The sequence below is a fragment of the Corapipo altera genome, unplaced genomic scaffold, assembly GCF_003945725.1.
Source record: "Corapipo altera isolate COAL_440 unplaced genomic scaffold, ASM394572v1 60796, whole genome shotgun sequence".
NCBI classification, from domain to species: domain Eukaryota; kingdom Metazoa; phylum Chordata; class Aves; order Passeriformes; family Pipridae; genus Corapipo; species Corapipo altera.
In genome coordinates this window covers 11,998-31,950 of record NW_020885073.1, presented here as the reverse complement: position 1 = coordinate 31,950, position 19,953 = coordinate 11,998, and the positions used below count along the sequence as shown (strand labels likewise).

At 42.8% G+C, this 19,953-nt stretch overlaps 1 long non-coding RNA gene across 1 annotated transcript; it reads left to right on the top strand.

Moving 5' to 3' along the window:
• Positions 1-3,896: 3,896 nt before the first annotated feature.
• Positions 3,897-19,385, top strand: LOC113959939. The gene is made up of 3 exons (XR_003531951.1): positions 3,897-4,006; positions 7,384-7,386; positions 19,375-19,385. It is a non-coding gene; the product is annotated as an uncharacterized LOC113959939 (long non-coding RNA).
• The last annotated feature ends 568 nt before the right edge of the window (positions 19,386-19,953 follow it).

Sequence of the window (19,953 nt, the reverse complement as noted above, 5' to 3'; positions counted from 1 at the left end):
TATCAAAGCAGCATAAAACAAACAGAATACTATGACAACTGTCACTTTCCAAGAATACACAATAGACGCCTCAAACCATAAACAAAAGAACAACCAAAAGGAAACTTAAAAACCTCGTTTCACCAAAATAAACAATATTTGGCCATATACAAACAAAACTGGAACATACCAGCCCAAAGGGGATATTCCCCAGGAAGAACGTCCTCTCCCCTCCCAGTGAGACGGCATCCTGTCCGCGTCTTATGGGATTCCAAAACCAAAATAGACAACCCCAAATATAAATACCTTTTATCAATAGGCAGCGTTCTTGTCCAGCCCCCGCAGGAAACCACTGAAGAAGGGAACCCCTTCAGGTGAAAAGACTCACTTGAGGGTGCCCATATGATTACAACATCTATCTATACATATTAATAACAGGCGGAGCATAGGCAGAGTGCAGGCGGAACTTCTCTTGGCACTCAATTCTGGTAGGGGTTTTAGGTCTTCCTCCCATGAGTCTGGGGACTCTGCTCCTCTTCATCACCGTGAACTTTCTACCTTTCCTTTGTTCTTGACCAGTTCAGTGAAGCTTGGAAAAAACCCTGGCTCCAAACCTATTTCTTCTATTCAAATGTCTACCTTATCTTACTGTATCCTAATTTATTACCTCTAGGCCTATTGAAAATTGCTTCTAGCATTCTTCTAAGTTTTGGTCCAATAAGCAGAACAGAACAAACCTTAGCATCACAGACCGACTAAATGTTAGGGGGCCTCTTAGCAGGCCCAGATCCCAGTTAATTCTTTTGGTCCTAACTTCTTGTTTCAGAACTCTGCCTGGGGAGGGATGATGAGCTAATTGAGAACTTGTGAGTCAAGATTAAGGGAAGGGCAGGGATGGGGGATGTTATAGTGAATCTTGCCACCTTTGTGAAGGATAACAAAAAGTCCTTCTACAGATACATCAATAGCAAAAGGAGGGGCAAGGAAAACCTCCATTCTTTATTGGACATGGGCGGGAACATAGTCATCAAAGATGAGGAAAAGGCTTAGGTACTTAACACATTCTTTACCTCAGTTTTCAACAGTAAGACAGGTTGTCCTGAGGACAACTGGCTTCTGGAGCATGTAGAAAGAGGCAAGAATCTGAACAGCCCCCCTGTAATCCAGAAGGAAACAGTGACCTACTGAGATGCTTGGATCCCCACGAGTCTATGGGACCAGATGGGATCCACCCAAGGGTGATAAGGGAGCTGGTAGAAGAGCTCGCCAAGCCGCTCTCCATCATTTACCAACAGTCCTGGCTCACTGGGGAGGTCCCAGATGATTGGAAGTTGGCAAATGTCATGCCAATACACAAAAAGGGCCGGAATGAGGACCCGGGAAACTATAGGCCTATCAGTCTGACCTCAGTGCCTGGCAAGGTTATGGAGCAGAACATCCTCAGTGCAATCACACAGCACCTACAGGATGGACAAGGGATCAGACCCAGCCAGCACGGGTTTAGGAAGGGCAGGTCCTGTCTGACCAACCTGATCTCCTTTTATGATCAGGTGACCCGCCTGGTGGATGAGGGGAAGGCTGTGGTCTATCAGGACTTCAGCAAGGCCTTCAACACCGTCTCCCATAGCATTCTCCTGAAAAAGCTGGCAGCCCATGGCTTGTACAGGGGCACTCTGTACTGGGTGTCCTAGTTAGAACAGCTGGGACCAATTCATCATTGGATGGGTGTAGCCCAAAACTGTGTATTCTATAGCCCTCCATGCCATTTCCCAGAAACTGTTGTCAGTAGAGGTCTGCGAGGTGCCCCCCCCCCCCCCAGCCTGTCCTCATCCCCTCCTTTTGTGGAATTCCCTGACTGAGCACCTTTTAAACCAGCCTTTTAAACCAGCACACTGGGTTAAGAACTGGTTGCAGGACCGGGCCCAGGGAGTGGTGGTGAACAGTGCTGCATCCAGTTGGTGACCAGTCACTAGTGGTGTACCCCAGGGATCAGTGTTGGACCCAGTTCTGTTTAATATCTTTATTGATGATTTAGATGAGGGGATTGAGTGTACCATTAGCAAATTTGCAGATGACACTAAATTGGGGGGGAGTGTTGATCAACTGGAAGGCAGGAGGGCTCTGCAGAGGGACCTGGACAGACTGGAGAGTTGGGCTGATTCCAACGGGATGAGGTTCAACAAGGCCAGGTGCCGGGTCCTGCACTTTGACCACAACAACCCCATGCAGCGCTACAGACTGGGAACAGAGTGGCTGGAGAGCAGTCAGACAGAGAGGGACCTGGGAGTTTGGATCGACAAGAAGCTGAACATGAGCCAGCAGTGTGCCCAGGTGGCCAAGAAGGCCAATGGCATCCTGGCCTGTATCAGGAACAGTGTGGCCAGCAGGTCCAAGGAAGTGATTCTTCCTCTGTATTCAGCGCTGGTGAGGTCACACCTGGAGTACTGTGTCCAGTTCTGGGCCCCTCAGTTCAGGAAGGACACTGAGGTGTTGGAGCAGGTCCAGAGGAGGGCAACTAGGTTGGTGAAGGGACTCAAGCAGAAGTCAACCTGGAGAAGAGGAGGCTCGGGGAGACCTCATCACTCTCTACAACTACCTGAAAGGAGGTTGTAGCCAGGTGGGGGTTGGTCTCTTTTCCCAGGCAACTATAAGCAAGACAAGAGGACATGGTCTCAAGTTGTGCCAGGGGTGGTTTAGGTTAGATATTAGAAAGAATTTCTTTACAGAGAGGGTGGTCAGACATTGGAATGGGGTGCCCAGGGAAGTAGTGGATGCTCCGTCCCTGGAGATTTTTAAAAAGAAACTGGATGTGGCACTCAGTACCATGGTCTAGTAACCGCAGCGGTAGTGGATCAAGGGTTGGACTTGATGATCTATGTCCCCTTGGAAATGAGATCATTATGTAATAGATCTGTGAAAGCATAAGAAAGCAAGAGTAGTTCAGAAAGCAATCTGTATTACTAGGAAAAGGTATAGAAAGAAGAAAACAGTTGATGCTGTGCAAATCCCTGGTGTGCCCATGTGCTGAATGTTTTGTGCAACTCCGTGCCTCCAAGGATATAGAGCAGAAATCAGAAAAGCCCAGCAAAGAGCAGGGGATGACCATAGGGAAGGTACAACCTCTGTCTGAGGAATGACAGGTTTTGACCTTGGAGAAGAGCTGTACCAAGGGTGGAGGTGAGAAGCCCCTCTTGAGTCCTGAGAGTCATGGGTACATGGGGAGAAGAACATCAGCTCACTGCCTTCCAGCACATGCTGTGCTGCAGGAACATGGATCTTCGCATGAATGGGGAACTCCTTGACGCAGGATATGGTAGGTGCTAAAATCCCAGAGTGATGTAAAAGGAACTGAGATTCATTAAAGCAAAAGCCAATGAGCACTGCTAAATAAAAACACAGATGAGCTGTCTTAGAAAGTCCCTGAGCTGCCAGATGCTGGGGCAGTGTTCAGGGGCAACTTCATGACATAGTTGCTCCACCCTTCCTGGGACACTGACTTTTGACAGCTGCTGATGAATGGGACACAAGGTGAGATGAAGATTTGGTCTAAACTGGTATGGCACTTGTTATGCAATACCTTTTAGAAATTCCTTACCTGCTTTATTTTGATGTTTCCTCAGTAGAAAGTGCAGGTTTTCCAGAGAGAAAGTTTTTATTTCAAAGTGCAAGGCAGTTTCAAAAGACAAAAATAAATAATAGCTGATATCTGAATGAAACTTTTTGAAATTATGAAACCAAGAAGTTTTGCCTGAACAAGAGTGCACTCTTTTTAGTTCCTCAAAATGTCAGAGATTGGCTTTATTTGTTCTTTTTGAACAGGATAAAATGTCAGTCCTAATTATTTCATAGAATACCAGATTGGAAGGGACCTCAAGGATCATCTGGTCCAACCTTTGTTAGCAAAAAGATGGCGCAGTACCCTGTCCAGCCAAATCTTAAAAGTGTTCAATGTTGGGGAATCCACCTCTTCCCTGGGGAGATTATTCCAATGGTTGATTGTTCTAATTGTGAAAAATTTTCCTCTTTTGTCCAATCAGAATCTCCCCAGGAGTAACTTGTAGCCATTACCTCTCATCTTTGCCATGTGACTCCTTGTAAAAAGGGGGTCTCCATCTTCTTTGTGGCCACCCTTTAAATACTGGAACATGGTGATAAGGTGTCCCATAAGCCTTTGTGAAGAAAGATTAAGTGCGGGTACCCTCAGGACCAGGCAGTGGAAGGATTTTGGAGAATTTATTTCTGAAAGCTGAGAATGCTAACATGACAGCACTACCTGCACCAGACATGGAAAAACACGTCTGCAAAGCAGGTGTCAAGGACGGTTGCCATGGCTCGGGTGACTGCAGTGGCGGCGGTGCTATTCCCAGGCAGTAGAGGCAGAGACCACTTACCACACATGAAAGGGAATTTCCCTGGCCGGTGACCGTGACCATGACCAATGATGATGCCTTAAAATCTCTATTATATAGATTATAGTATAGCTTTTTAGCACTTTTGGTATAGCTTGCTAGTGTCTTCGGCCTGTTAACACCTTTGTACAAGATTTCTAACAGTGTTGTTTAATATTTCTTGTCAAGAATTCCAATGGACAAAGATTGTAGCAAAGTAAAGAACATTTTGTCTGTAGCAAATGTACTCAGAAAAGACATAACAGGCACATTGTTTGATATAACTGAGTCAGAGCTGCTCAGAAGCCTTGAAACTGTTCCAGAAGGCATGCTACTGTGCCAAAGACCAAGGAACAAGATAAGGAAGAGGAAGGCAAGATGAAGATAAAGGGTTGTTGAGACCTCTGACTCAAATTTGAAAGGCGTGTCTAAGGCGGTTAAGGGAGGTCCAATAGGATGGACGGTTTTGGGAAGTGGATGTAACAGATGATATAATGTTAGATCACCATGGCTAGGCTTCACGAATGAAGATTTGGGAAGGGCTCAACCCACATTTGCTACAGGTGTGCTGGTGGCTAAAGAGACCAATGTGAGATACACAAGATCGGTTGCAAAAGGCACAGCAGAAAGACTCCTTGGATGGTATCGGCAGGGTACGATTCTTTCTGCGTTGTCTTTTCTCCTCAAGAGTGATCCTGCATGCATTCTCAAAGGAAGCAGCAGCGTTATGAATTGTGTGTCTTCAGACCTCCCGATTGGAGGCCAGGGTAGACCAGTGATGAAGATCAATGTGACCAAGTGTACCAGGGTGAATTTATGCTGATACTTTTGGTCTGTGTTTGGCCCTGCCACCTGTGAAAGCTTTACTCTTTCCTTGCCAAGTTATGGGAAAACAAGCACCGATAAACGGGAAAGTTGTCCTTGAAGAGAGCTTCTTGTATAAACTGTTTTAATTGGTATTCTGTGATTGGTTAGTTGTCCTCCAAGGTCGCTTGAAGGAGAGATTGAGGAGGACGATGAGGAAGGCTCGCCCCCAGACTCAATTAAGAAAGACCCCCAAAACATGCTGCGCGTGCGTGAGGGGATTTCCGAAGTTCTCACGTGTGCGCAGAAGAGATGCACTTACATAACCGGGAGGTGGGACTGAGGACCTCAGGTTGGGCGGTGCTGGCCACTCAATTAATTGTATAAAAAGCAGATAGTGCTTACCTGGGGGGAGCTAACTTCACACCAAGGACAACGTTGCCTTTGGTGGGGACGCCTGTCAGTTTGTGAACTTACCGACTCTCCAAGGATGCAGCTTCTGCTATGGGTAATTATAGACATGCTAGGTCGGTAAGATAACTTTATGGGCAACAGCTGGGTAACTGGGGAGGTTGTACTGGGGGCTTATTTCTCTCCTCCTTCCTCCCTTTTGGGTTTGTTCGTTTTGTTGGCCACCTCTTGGTAATAAATATTGGGGGTTTTTGTTGAGTTTGCAACGGTGTCTTGGTTTCAAGTTTCAGTGTGGTTTTGAACCCTCCCTAATACACCAAGGCTGAGATCTTGCTTCAGGGAGTCCTTGTATCTCCTCTTCGGGGCTCCTCTCTTGCTGCAACCAGTGGCAAGTTCACCATAGAGCACCATCTTGGGGAGGCGGTAGTCCTCCATCCTGGAGACGTGCCCTGCCCAACACAGCTGTGTTCTCAGCAACATGGCCTCAATACTCACAACTGCTGCCTGTTCTAGAACAGATGTGTTAGTTACATAATCTGAGCAGTGGATGTTTAGGATTGTACGGAGGCAGCGTTGATGGAAGCATTCTAAGAGTCGCAGGTGGTGGCGGTAAATGACCCATGATTCAGACCCATATAAGAGAGTAGACAGCACAATGACTTTGTAATGTTAGATATTATAGTAAAAACTTTAGCACCTCTGTAACTCAGTGTGCGTACTTTGGAAATTATTCCTATGCACCCAGTATGCTGTAAATAAGGAATGTTTTGTTTTCTAATACTCAAAAAGGAGTGTTAGAGGGTTCTTTCTGGCCATTTAAGGCATCAGTCAGGGGGTTCCTGCCTGGACGGGAACTGCGAAAGCTGGGGTGCGGGGTGGCTCCAGGGGTTCAGCGGCCAACAACTCCCTCCCAGCTGCAGTCCCAGGAACCAAAAAGAGGGTGTTCCAGTCCTGGTAGCAAGTTTTAGCCTCTTAAGTTCTCGCAGTGATGACCCTTCATCACTCCCCACTCTCCACCCTGCACGGGAGAAAGAGCAAGAAGGTGTCCCCTACACTCTTCAAAACCACATGATGACATGAAAAAATTCAACAACAAAATCTTCTTCATTTAACTAAACCATAACAGCATGTCTGCAAGGACTTATTTTCTCTCATACCAGGAAGTCAGCCTCTCTGGAATGCAGGAGGAGAAAATGCATAAGACTTATCCCTGGCAGGATGCCTCTTTCCCAGGCAGCAAAGGAACAGAAAAAATACATTCCTTCTATAACTGTTGTTGAACTTTAATAGCAGTGTATAAGGACAACCTTGGTCAGCTGTGTCCCGCATGCTAATGTGTCAGACTGCTTTTGGAAGGCAAATTTTCTTTTCCCAGTTTACAGCATTACTTCTCATTCAGTTGCAAAAATGTCACTAAAAAGTAACAGTCACAAATCACACATAAAAGTGGTATATTTAGACTGTCATTCTGTTCAATTATCTACCAAGTTAAAGGATGTTTCTGTTTCACCATAATCATAGTCAAGCACTCAGATACAGTCACATGTACTATTTACATCTCATGATATCACTAACTATGGACACCATAACTTTTTTAAGTTTTTTTTAAGTGTGCCAACCCAAGATCTTTTTTCAAAACATAGTAATAAATTATGTCGATCTCTGATGTTCTCTTACAGTGGGAGGGACTTTGCTCTTCCAGTCCCCATCTTGTAGTCCATCCACTTGAGAGGTGTAGGAATAAAGATTGCAGTTTGGGGCAGCTGACCTGAACTGGCCAAAGGGATATTCCATACCATAGAATGTCATGCTCAGTATATAAACTAGGGGGAGTTGGACGGGAGGGGACTAACTGGGTATTGGTCAGAAGGTGGTGAGTTATTGTGCATCACTTGTTTCTCTTGGGTTCTATTAATTTCTCTCCTTTTCATTACTATTATTATTGTTGTTATTATTATTATCATTGTTATATTTGATTATATTTTATTTTGTTTCAATTATTAAACTGTTCTTCATTCTACCCAAGAGGTTGACTTTTTTTTTAGGATTCTCTTTTTCTCCAGCATGGAGGAAGTGAGTGGTTGCATGGCACTTAGTTACTGACTGAGGTCAAACCATGACAGTTTCTTCCTGTTTGTGTTTAATATCGCTTAAGACTAGTAAACAAATAGATTTTTCACAAAGTGCCACAAGCAGAGTCACTTCATTTCCCAAAATAAATTGTACCATGCCAGTGCTTCCCAGCACTGGTTAGCAATGTAATTAATTCTTACAATCTTCAGTATCGTTAGCTAAATTTGTCAATTTTTTCTTTGAGCTACATGCTCAGTTCTTTGGCTCTACTCTAGTAAGTTTATGAGGAATTGACAGTCCTCTTCTAGGGTACTCTTCAGAGTCCACTGATCATGTCATGCGGTTTTTGAAGGACAGATCACATAGATCAACCTAGAGTCACTGCCACATAGATGATCATTCTTCTGGAGGACCTAAATTTATCTCATGGCATCTGGTTTCTTTTCAGGTATTTTTTCATATGTAAAAGAGGCAACCAGAGCTACCAAACAACAGAAGAAAACTAGATACAGTTTTACCACAGCTGCCTTCATCAAGAAGGGAACTTGGTGTGTTATGAGGAAATGAGTGCTGGCTAAGTGGTGTGTTTCTGTCCTGTGTCTTTGAAACTTTATCAGGAGTCTGGGTGTGGCAGGATAGCACCCACCTGATAAGATCTAAAATCCAATCAGAGAATGCATACAATGCAAACCATCAGGCAAACTATCATGCCAGTTCAACTGCTGGTGCCAGAGTGCTGTCTTGGTGTTCATTATGCTAAAACCATCCTGGTCTGTAAATGTGTGACTAGCAGTCAATCACTTTATACTATAAAAGTCCAGTCCCCTTTCATACAACCAGATTCTTCTAACATAACCCTTCTTGGGGTGTATGTATGGAGATTCCTCCCTTGGATGGTGATGTCTTAAGCCCCTAATGGTTTTTTTATTTTTCTAATATTGGTAAGCCTTGTAAGTTTTATAGGTAGACTCTAAAAGCAGCATCCCTTGTCCCTATCCCTTTCCCTGTAGCACCCTTGTTTACACATTCCTTAACCCTCTTACACCATTCTATGCTCCCTATATCAGCCCTAGTCCTGAATCTAGCAGAGATGTTTAGTCTTTTGTCAAGGCAAGGCCTAGATTGTTGGCAGAACAGCATATCAGGACCTAAACCACAGAATACGGTCAAGAATTAGGTAACTATGTACCCTTTGTGCTCTGATGATGGTGAAGGTGATGAAGTAGGTGGTCCCGAAATGCACCCCAGACCCATTTCTCAGGGGTGGACCCGGGGCGGACCAGAGTAAAGGTCACAGGGTGGACACATCTGGGATTGGATGGATGGTATTATAAAATGTAACCTCTCGGGTCTTGTAACATCTACTGCCTTGGCAAATAAACCCTTTCTTATCTCACCCCTAATTAACTGCTCTGGAGATTTTATCAGCACCTAAATCCCACTGCAACAATGGGGACGCCCTCCAAGGATACTCCTCGAGGTTGAGAGAAAGAGATCTCCCCACCAGCGTTGGTATGGGTGAGTTACACCAAATTTCTACTTAAAAATTATTTCCTTTTTGCTAACTTCAATATAATTGTTTCAATAATTGCTTCAATATAGTGCACTGTCCTATCTTATACTATACTACTAGTAGTTTTAGCATTTATATTGTGTAGTAAATAATTCTGATTAAGATCTTTTGTCTGATCATTTGTAATAACAAATGACTCATTTTATATAAATATTCTCATTTTACCAATCATTAAAACCTGTGGGACAAAAGTGGTTCAATCACACCTCTGTAATTCCTTAAATTTAAACCAGTGACAATCTGTGGCTAAGACTGGATTCAGCCACACCTAGGCTCCTCTCTGAGTTGGGGTTTAGAAATCAAGGGAGTCCTTTCTGCACCTGATGACTCAACAGCAGGGCTTTTTAATAAATTTTGTCTAAACCTTCCACTCCCACCCATGACACCAGGAAACCAGGAAAAAATCAAGGGATTCTTTGGATGTTTTTGATGATATTTGTTTCTAGCATGTCCTTTTGTCCACAGTTAGGAGCTTCACTCAACCTGTCCACTTAATGGAGCTTTTATGACACATCTAGTGAAGTATTTCTGACTGACTTACCTCAGTACTAACTGCTTCATCTGAGGGATTGATAAGGACTACAGTTTCTAAGGCATCACTTCTGTGGTGAAGAATCTTCTGACCTGCAAGCGCAGAGAGAAAAAAGAAGACATTAAATTCAACCAGCATGGTTTAAACCAGTACTTTCCCACAGCTAGTTATACGTTCCACTGCGTGACAGCCCTCAGGTTACACGGGGCAGCACACACTGGCCACAGCAACTACTATGCTGGTTCATGTTGAAACAAGAAACCAGACCCAAAAGAGTTAACTGAGAAAATCTGGACCTGCTAAGAAGCTATCAACATCTAAACAATCTGTGCTCTTCTGTTCTACCTACTGGACCAAAACTTAAAAGAATGGTAAACATACAATAGGCCTAGAAATAATAAATTAGGATGCAGTAAGATAAAGTAGACATTTGAATAGGAGAAACAGACCTGGAGCCAAGGTTTTCTCCAAGTTTCAGTGAGCGGGAAACGAGAACAATGGAAAAGAAGGAAGGTCAAGTTGAGGAAGATGAGATTATAACCCCAGACTCACGGGAGGAAGAGCGGATCTCCCACCAAGATTGAGGACCAAGAGAAGCACCACCCCAAGCCCCATCTGAGCTTCACCTGTACTCCACCTGTTATTAATATGTATAGATAGATGTTGTAATCACATGAATATGCATTTAATCATATATGAAAATTGTATAAAAACTACTGATTTTGTGTGAAACCTTTGAGTAAGTTCTTTGTGGTGCGAACCACACTTGCTCCTGGCGCTGTCAATAAATACATTTGCTGCTCGAAGATCCAAAAGACTCTGAGCAGTTCTTTATACTGGATTTTTCGGAATCATTTGGCGACTCGTGACAGGACACCTTCTCCACCCGACTGCGGAATCCCTCGGAGGACGGGACCCCCTTGGGCACTCTTGGGTAAGTCTTTTTACCCGTGATGCCAATTTTATGCCCCAAAAGGCACGGATGAAGAAACTGCTCAAAGTTTTCAGTCAATAAGCAGGAGGTATCTTTATTTACGGGAAGTAGCCAGGTCTCCCTGGACAAACTGCTTAGTCCTATCAATTCACAACTGACCTTTTTATACAATTTTTACCAAGCAATTACATCATCATGCATGAATATGTATAATATTGCAACATACATTTTTAATATTCATAACAGGTGGAGTTTAGGCGGAGTTAGGGGTGCGGTCTTCAATTTGGGGATAATCTGGGAAGGTCGTTCCTGTTCTTCAGCCTCACGAACCCCTGTCCCTCTTTCCATCATCATCATGAACTTTGTGAACTCTCCTACTTTGGTCACCTTCCTAGTGAATTTGGCAGAAGTTCCTGATACTCTTTACTTTTCATATTGCTATATTACATTTGCTCTCTAGACCTTGCCTTGTTTCATTTCTCCCCTTTTCTCAAAACTTACGAATTCTTTCATCAGCTTCTAGTCCTCGAGGGTGTTGATATGCTTGTACCATTGCCCAGATTACCTGTGTTCTCGTGATTATAGAGTTTAGTTTGCACCACAGGCACACGTTCAGAAGGGTCAACAGGAACATTGCTATTGACATGATCAAGATTGGGTGTACCAAGTAATGGAAAACTTGGGATGCTGTAGGGGAATATCCTGTAAAGATATCCCACCAGTGGTGCTCCCCTACTTGTTCAACTTTTGTTAAGATATTCTTTATTCCTGCTGAGTCATGTTCCACCTGCCACAGCATGCGTTGAGTGGTCTTGTTTACTTCTTGGACTAACTTCTCTATGTCAGGATGTGTGAGCATTGCTTTAAGAAGGTTAGTATCCATACCTATTTTTAGTCCTGGTATATCATGATATAAAGTGTATTCTGCTTCAATTAGTTGCTGAGTGGTTACAGGAGCAGTGTAGTTAAAGTCGCAGCCTACAATTCTAGTGAAGTTACATATACAAAAGTTAGTATCATTGGTTACTTGATGGCAGTTATCTATGGTGATGCCACTCACTACAAACAGTTCTTATACATGCACATCCATTATCTACATAAAATACTTGTGATTGAGCTCTATTGTGAGGAAGCATTTCGTAAGTACATACACTGTTTTCGGCATCTAAGCATAAATCTTCTGCTTCTACAATGGCATTTTCGCAGATATAACCCAGTTGTCCTTTGGGGATACATGCTTCTGTGCTAACTGATTGCCACTTATTTTTGATATTATCATAACTAGCCCAAACATTATGATCTACTGGTTTAATGATAACATTTTGATGTATAACTCCTAAAGTCAAGACAGGAAAGATGACTTTTTCCTCTGCAGCACTAATAGTGAGAACATAGACCTCAATACGCTCATACTGTGGATTGTAAGTAAAATTCACTAATTGCCACCAGGCTTGGTGATCTTTCTCAAATTGAGTAGTGGAGCTATTTCTTACTATTATTTCTCTTATTTCCTGAGGTAGTGTACCCAACGTTCCTTCTCTCAAGATCCCTGCTGCCACTGATTGTACCCATTGTTGTGTTTGGATGCACTGGATAGCAAGTGCCACTTCTTTACTGATATCCCCAGTATAGTCTGCAATTTTAAGAAAATCTTCAACGGTATGATTAGCTACTAAGGTTAGTAATTTGACTGCTAGTGATTGGGTTTCTGCCAAGGTAAGCATAGATGAACTCAAAGGAATTTTGAGTTTTCCTAAATTAGAAGTGACAGTACTTAACTTATTTATCAATACTTCTTGATCTATGGTATTTAATATGCCTAACCCTGTGCTGGTCGAACCAGTCACATCTCTTTGTGTTCGCCTGGGGTGTGATCTAGCTGTCAACCATGCATTCCAACCCTTAAGGTTTTGCTGTATAAAAGGCTGACAATCTTTTTGTAAGTGTGTGATGTCTGTTTGGATATTTATTTGGATCTTCAGTAGGGTCTATCAGTAATTTTAACTCATTTGATTGTCTTATCACGTGAGACCCTACGAAGGTCAAATTATGCACCCCTTTGCAACTTAGTGAAGGAGTTGTGGGAGTGCTAGTGGTTTACTCAGGTGGGTCTGTGATAATTTCGGAGGTAGGTTCGATATCGAATTTCCATGTGTTGGCAGTATTCCTACTCCCTTGTCTACAGGAAACTGTTACTGGTCTGTCTAATAAAACTCTAATCTCTCACTGTGGCTTAGGTTCTTTATCCCTTCTCGTCTCATCCCACCAACAAAAGATTGGTCCTTTTCTTATAATCCAAACAGTATGAATCGTACCTTCTACGTGGCTATGTGTAATTGATAGGTTTTGTTTAGATTCAATAGTTAATATGACCCTGTCTACTTTTTCAACTGGAAATAAAACTCCGTTTATTTCTTCTGCTGGAGTATCAAGTCCTCGGCATCCCACTTGAACGCTATCTCCCTCTTGGCCTAAGAGAATACCACCTCTTTTCCATTGCCATAGTGTATATGGCTGGTTATTAAACATAAGCTACCATAGGTGGGTGTTGGTATCTGGTAGGTGAATAGGCATTAGACCAGGGCCACTCTGGGACAGGGCCCTGGGGGAGAGCAACACTCATTGAGAGTCCGATGGTACTTATCGAGAGTCCAATGGTCAGCACTGAGAAGATCCGAGAGAGGGACGGATTCATCATGTTAGGTCTCCTTGTCTGTTCTCTGGAGCTTTCTTAACCTGAGAATAGTGGATTCATGTGGGTCGCTCCTTTATCCAAACCGCGGTGAAGGTGGTTAGCAGCACTTGGAAAGGTCCCTCCCACTTCTCTTGTAGGGGTTTTCCTAAAAGATTCTTAACATACACCCAATCACCAGGGTCAAACGGATGCAACTTACAATCAGGTTGTTTGGGCTGGTGTTCTATTACTACTGTGGTATTTTTATCAAAATGTTTTCCTACAGCAATTACATAATCATATATATGTTGATTACCTATTTGGTCTATAGCATCGCTATTGACAATTTGCATGGCATAAGGTAGACCATACAGAATTTCAAATGGGCTTAGTTTTTCTTTTGATCGAGGTTTAACCCTCAACCTGATCAGAGCAACAGGCAAAGCTGGGTACCATTGTAAATTAGTCTCTTGACATATTTTAGTAATTTGTTGTTTGATAAGATGATTCATCTTTTCCACTTGCCCACTGGTCTGTGGTCTGTAGGGCGTATGCAATTGCCATTTAATCTGCAATGCTTTGCTTATTGCTCTCACAACCTTTGCACAAAAATGTGAACCTCTGTCTAAAGAGATACTTCTTGGTACCCCAAACCGTGGTATGATTTCATTTAACAAAACTTTAGTTACTTCTCTTTCTTTGTTTGTTCTGCAGGGGAATGCTTCAGACCACCCAGAAAATGTGTCAGTCAACACCAATAAATATCTATACCCCCCTTTTCTTGGGAGTTCAGAGAAATCAATTTGCCATACTTCACCTGGGAATTTACCTCAGTTTATTGCTCCTTGTTGTATTTTGGTTCCTGTATTTGGGTTGTTCTTCAGGCATCGTTCGCTTTGGGATGTGACTTGCTTTATGGTGGTGAACAATTTTGGTCCCACTATTCTAGTTTGCAAATACTGATAAAGTGGATCTAAACTCCAATGGGCCTTTTCATGTTCTGTTTTTACAAATTGCCTCATTAATTTCCTTGGTATTATTAGTTGTCCTGTTTCTAACTGACCCCATCCATTGTCTAACAATTTGCCTTTATTTCTTTGAATCCACCTATGATCTGATTCTTGATAGTTTGGTTGAAAGTTAGTATCTAGTTCCCCTGGTACTAAAGCTGTTATGGTCACTTCCTCAGTCCTTGCAGCAGCTAATTTAGCTTCTGCATCAGCTTTCCTATTCCCTATTTCCGGAACAGTGTTACCTTTCAGGTGTCCCTTACAATGCATTATGGCCACTTGTGCTGGGAGTTGGACTACTTCTAATAATTGTAGAATTTCCTCTGCATGTTTGACGGTTTTCCCTTGGGCAGTTAGCAGTCCTCTTTCTTTCCAGATTGCTCCATGAGTGTGTACAACGGAGAAGGCATACTTAGAGTCAGTCCAAATATTAATTTGTATGCCTTCTGCCAGTTCCAGAGCTCGGGTAAGAGCTATCAGTTCTGCCTTCTGGGCTGAAGTCCCGGCAGATAAAGGATTTGATTCGATTACCTCTTCCACTGTGGTTACTGCATAGCCTGCCATCCTTACTCCTTCTTTCACGAAACTGCTGCCATCGGAGAACCAGCTGTCTGCATCTTCAAACGGTTCTTCTTTGAGGTCTGGGCGGCTGGAGTAGACTGCTTTGATGGTCTCCAGGCAGTCATGATTGACTGGTTCTGCTGGCATTCTTCCTTCTAGAAATGAGACTGAATTCACAATGTTAGTGACTTGAATGGTTATATCATCTGACTCGGCTAGGATCGCCCTGTACTTTAGGAATCTAGAAGGTGACAACCAATGGTCACCCTTCTGCTCAAGTACTGCAGACACAGTGTGGGACACTAACACAGTCATTTTCCGTCCCAATGTGAGTTTTCTGGCCTCTTCTATATTTATGATTACTGCAACCACTGCTTTCAGACAACTGGGTCATCCTTTGCTTACTTCATCCAGTTGTTTGGAGAAATAAGTTACGACTCTTTTATATGGTTGTGCTAATGATGCCTTAAACCCCTAATGGTTTTTTTATTTTTCTAATATTGGTAAACCTTATAAGTTTTATAAGTAGATTCTAAAAGCAGCAACCCTCCCTCCTTTGTCCCTTGTCCCTTATCCCTTTCCCTGTAGCACCCTTGTTTACACATTCCTTAACCCTCTTACCCCATTCTATGCTGCCTATATCACTCCTACCCCTGAATACAGCAGAAATGTTTAGTCTTTTGTCAAGGCAAGGCCTAGATTGTTGGCAGAACAGCATATCAGGACCTAAACCACAGAATACGGTCAAGAATTAGGTAACTATGTACCCTTTGTGCTCTGATGATGGTGAAGGTGATGAAGTAGGTGGTCCTCAAAATGCACCCCAGACCCATTTCTCGGGGGTGGACCCGGGGCGGTCCAGAGTAAAGACCACAGGGTGGACACATCTGGGATTGGATGGATGGTATTATAAAATGTAACCTCTCGGGCACAGGGGCGCGCTTCTTGTAACATCTACTGCCTTGGCATAATAAACTCTTTCTTATCTCACCCCTAATTAACTGCTCCGGGAGATTTTTTCAGCACCATAAATCCCACGGCAACACTAAGACTCCTAAAACCATCCCTTGCCGTTCATGAGAGAACAGCCAAAATGGTCTTGTTACATCGGGCAGACCCAATGCTGGGGCTTTCACGAGTTCTTGTTTCAGTCTCTTAAAAGTTCCTTCTGCTTCAGGAGTCCAGACTAAGACACTCTTAGTCTCTTTCAATAAATCATACAGTGGTTTAGTGAGTATCCCATATTGATAGATCCATAAATGGCACCAACCTGTCATTCCCAGAAAGACTCGCAGATCTCTCACCATTTCTGGTCTAGGCATCTGGCAGATGGTTTCTTTTCTTGCCATTCCTAGGGATTGTTGTCCTCTGGAAATTTCATATCCCAGGTATACTACCTTTTCTTGCACCAACTGTACTTTCTGTTGAGAGACTCGATATCCGCTTAAATCCAGGAAATTCAACAGAGAAATTGTCCATTTAACAAACTCTTCTTCTGTCTCAGTTGCTATTAGTAGATGATCTACGTATTGTAGAAGAGTACCATCTCCCTGTGACCTTTCCCATTGTTCTAACTCTTTAGTTAATTGGTTTCCAAAAATTGTTGGACTATTTTTATAGCCCTGAGGTAACACTGTCCAGGTTAATTGAGTCTTCCTCCCTTTGCTAACAGATTCCCATTCAAAGGCAAAGATCTTTTGGCTTTCCGGGGCTAAGGGAAGGCAGAAGAATGCATCTTTTAGATCTAGCACTGTGAACCAAATTAAATTGTCTTTCAATTTAGTTAGAAGTGTATAAGGGTTGGCTACCACTGGATGTAGTGTCTTTGTTATTGCATTTATGGTTCTTAAATCTTGAACTAACCTATAAGTCCCATTTGGTTTCTTAACCGGCAAGATTGGTGTGTTATAGTCTGATTCACACTCTATTAATAACCCCATTTCTAAAAATTTTCTAATTATTGACTCAATTCCTTTTCTATCTTCTAACTTCAGTGGGTATTGTTTCCTCATCACTGGTCTTGCTCCAGGTATAAGTTCAGTAGTGATAGGTGTTTGTAGTATGGAGGGTCTTTATATGATAAAGAATGATGCACGCTTTTCTGAGGTAGAAAACAAAGAGGCTTTATTTGAATTCGCGCCCTATTTTATCTCCCAAGACCATGTGACCTTCTATCCAATGGGGTTGTCTGTCCCTGCGCGTGTCCCTTGATTTCTCTGCCCCTGGGACACCCCCCCTACATTACCCCCTTCTTTACTATTTAAGAAGGTCACGAAAACAGTGCAACAACAATAATGCAAACAATCAGAACAGTACATTGTAAACTACCAAAGCTTGCAATGACCCAACACATCACTTACTTTGGCCTCTTATACATCTATGATAAACTTTATAAAACTTTCTTATATTCCTAAAGGGTAGTGCAACTTGGAGAAATAACTTTATTAACCTAAAGACCTTAGTTCAACCGTGCAAACTTATAATCTTTATTAATCTGAGGGTTTTAAATAACTGGGGAGTTCAACTTTATTTAAGAAACAGGCTAAGCTTAGCAAACTAAATTCTCCTAAAGTGACCATGTGGCGGAGGTAGTCTTATTTTGTGAGGTGTTTTGTTTTCAATACACTTGTCCAGTCAAACAACTCTCTTATTCATTCATGCTCTCATTCATTGATGACTGTCATTCCATTCATCACACACACATTCACAGATTTTTTACAGACTGCTTTTTGCCACACTGGTCGTCCCTGAATGTAAACCTGAAACATAAACATAACTCTTTTATAACTTCTGCATTACTCTGGTTCTTGCTGCTGTGGTTGTGTACCTAAACAGGGTCTAACACATCTGGAAGGAATTCATTTAAACTCTTTTCCTGTAACCACACAGGCGTAGCCTCGTCTCCAAGTCATGAGATCTAATGGTCTCGTCCACTGCCCTGAAATCAAGTCTCTTACCATGACCGGTGGTTTGGGAGAGGCGAGAGCCTGAAGCTTGTGCTACTTTTCGTACCTGCTTCCTTTAGTGCTGTCACAATTTGAAAAATTGATAATATACGTGGCTTTCCACAGATGCTCTTGCAGGTTACACAGATTCCCCCTTTCTTTTGTTTATCTAACATGTCTTTCAGTATGTAATGTACCCTTTCAATAATTGCTTGTCCAATGGATGAGTGCAGAATACCTGTGATGTGTGAAGTTTCCCTATTTGATAGGAAGTGAAGCTGTTTTATTGTCAGTTTTTATTTGATTTGGGGTACTCAGGGTTGCGAAGCAACTAAGCCAGTGTGTTTTTACACTCTTGGTCTTTTCTCCAGTGGGTGCTGTGGCAGTTATGTATTGGGAATGTGTATCTACATGTACATATTTTACACACAGAGATGTGTGTGATATCTGTTTGCCAAATCTCATTTGCCATTAACTCTCTGGGGTTAACACCTTCCTGAGATGGCATGGGTGTGATTTTCTGACAGTCTGGGCATGACATGATGATGTCTTGAGCCTGACTGAGTGTTATTTGAAATTGTCTCTTCAGAGAACACGTGTTCTGATGGAAAAATGAGTGAGACAATTTCACTTGCTCTAAGACTCTAGGTATGGTGTTAAACATAGCTACTTTGTCAGCTTCTCGGTTTCCGTCAGCTATTGACCCTGGCATGTCAGTGTGTGATCTTGTGTGCATTATATAGAAATCAAACCTTCTATGACTGACAAGAAACCAAATAGAATGCATTTCAAACAACAGGTGAGGGTTAACGATATCCTGAGGAAACGAACTCTCAAGATGGGAGACTAACTATGCAGTATAACAGGAATCAATTACATATTAATAGGTTGATCAGAAAACTTCCCTAAGGCAATACGAATGGCAGCCAGTTCCAGAACCTGTACAGAACCTTGGTTCATGGTCTGTACCTCTTGTTCCCATTGTCCTGTGACAGGGTTTTACCCAACTCATTGCAGTTTTTCATGTTGTAGAAACAAAGACAAGAGAAATGTGTTTTTCCAGATGCATCTGTGAAAACCGTGAGGCCTTTCACTGGTTCATGTTTGCATCTGGTTGTGGTTTTTAAAGGTAAACTACCAATTTCTACCCACAATCTGTGTTTAGGGAGATGGATTGAAATATCACCGTCAAAACCTGCCAGGGTAGCCTGGAATCCTGCGTCCTCAGTTAGCATCCAATCGAAGTTGTCCTTTGCAGTTGGGGTGAAGATGGTGGTAGGGTTCCTCCGTCCAGTTCTTGTAATTGTCTTCTGCCTTTAATGACAAGCTAGGCAAACATTTCATTAGTATTTCACACAGTTTTAGGTGGTGTATGGGGCAGAAACAGTCACTCCAGAATTAGCAGTGGGTCTTAGTCTGATCCCGCTGAAACAAAACTGCAAATGGCTGCTACCTGCTGGGAACAAGGGCTAGGCAGATTTGCAGTTCAGGATTTCTCCTTCTGCCTTGTCTGCTTTCTATTGCCCTGGTATGAATGTCTAACGCCTCCTTTGCCTCAGAGACGTGTTAGACGTTAGGTTGGAGTTCCCCTTAAACAACTCAAATAGAGGGTGTAGCTCCTTGGTGGTTATGCCTAAAATAGGCCTTAACCAGTTGATGGCTCCCAGAAGTTTGTACAACTCATGTAAAGTGTTTTTTACCTCGAGTTGCAGTGGTTGTGGAGAAGTTTCTTGCTGTGTGATTTCCCATCCAAGGTAAGTCCAGGGTTGTGATCGCTGGATCTTCTCTGGAGCAACCTGTAACCCTGCATCTTGGACATCTTTGATTAGAGCAGTAATAACAAATGGCAGTTCATTTCTTGTGGCCGTGGTTATTAATATGTCATCTACATGATGGTGTATGATAGCTGTTTGATTTCTCATCGGGCTGTTTTGCATCCCCTGAGGAAGGACAACCCAGCAATAGCTTTGCACGGGTTGTGCATTGTTCAAGGCCATGATGGAAAAGGTAAACCTTGGCACATCCTCAGGGTATAGGAAGATGGTAAAGAAACAGTCCTTTAAATCAAT